This window comes from Saccostrea cucullata, unplaced genomic scaffold (genome assembly GCF_032062105.1).
Source record: "Saccostrea cucullata isolate Sc308-1 unplaced genomic scaffold, CSIRO_AGI_Scuc_v1 ctg2331, whole genome shotgun sequence".
Lineage (NCBI taxonomy): Eukaryota > Metazoa > Mollusca > Bivalvia > Ostreida > Ostreidae > Saccostrea > Saccostrea cuccullata.
The window spans coordinates 78,672-80,162 of NW_026918894.1; positions in this window are offsets into that span (position 1 = coordinate 78,672).

Sequence of the window (1,491 nt, forward strand, 5' to 3'; positions counted from 1 at the left end):
AATGTTTCTTGATATATAACAGACGGAAAGATACAGAAGGATAGTCCAGAGGAATAAGTACCGAATACAGGGGAGACTTGGTTTACAAATCATTGGAAACAAGCCTCTACCGACCTCATACAACGAAACAACAAAGTTATTTTGGAAACCAAACCTACAAAAGGAAAAAGAAAGTGATTCATTATCTTTTTTCTCAACCAGAAGCAAAAAACGATGTACCCCCTCCCCCGCGTAACCAAAATCTAAAAAGCAAAGAAAATAACAACATATTTAAATTTAATAAAACCTAGAATTAACAAAAATAAAAGATTACAGTATAGTTACATCCTCATCTGCCTTTGATTCAACTACAGTTATACACTACAGACAGACAGACAGACAATGCCTCTAGTACGCCGTAGCAGAGGTATAAAATGATTTCCCTGTGTATAAATAAGGTCTTTAAACCAAGGTCCTATAATATAATATGTGACCTTCCTTCTAACAGATGTTTAGTAATAGACTTTGTATGTTGTCATTGGAATCGATTTCTTTTGTATAACCCTTTTTTTGAATAATTTTGCTTTATTTCCTACATACCAATTGCAATCAGCAATTATTTGAAAGATCTTTCAGATGCGAAATTATTCGACTGACTTTACTCAACTTCAACTTGAAGATCTTAACACATAGATTTTGATACATCTTGTATTCCCTCTTACCTCCAACCAAGAAATAATGAAATTTCAAAAAAAAATATTTCTTATAAATAAAGTTGATAAGTAATTTGAATATTTAAAAAAAATTATATGTATAAAATTGGAAAATGTTTCAAAAGAGCGAGAGAAAAAATACAATCAAGGAAAATAACATTTTCTAAACTGAATAAACTAGGTGTTACTTTAGAGTGCTGGGGTTTGTGGCCATTTTTAGACCATTTTGATCTCCCTTAAAAGAAGAGCTCCATATAAAGATATACAAAAATGATCACATTTTAAAACTAAAATGTATGGATTTTTTCTTTGCCAAATGATAGTAGACAGCTTAAAATATCATATCTAAATGCTTAAATTAAAAAGGGTCGAGAGCCACGACTGAAAATTTGCTTTTTTCACACAGAGCCATTAAAAAATAAAGAGAAAGAAATGAATGAGAAAACCAAAAGAAATGTAAAAGAATTGTAAATCGTAATGCATCTATACATGCTATATTTTTAACCAAACATAAAAAAAATAATTTAACAAAAAATACAAAATACCCAAATCAAAACAAATACGGTTGTAAACATATTAAATGGACTATTAACTGGTTGATTATCTCATCTTATTGTGTATTATCCATTACAGGTATTCTTACCCGAGGGGGGGAGTCCAGGACGTTGCAGGCAGGTGCACGGACAGATCGCTAAAGACTGTCGTCACATAACAGGTCTACACCTTAATAAACTCACAAAAAAGGAAAACAAGATCCTACGATGTAATTTTTTACTTTTTATAGTATTTCTTGATAAGA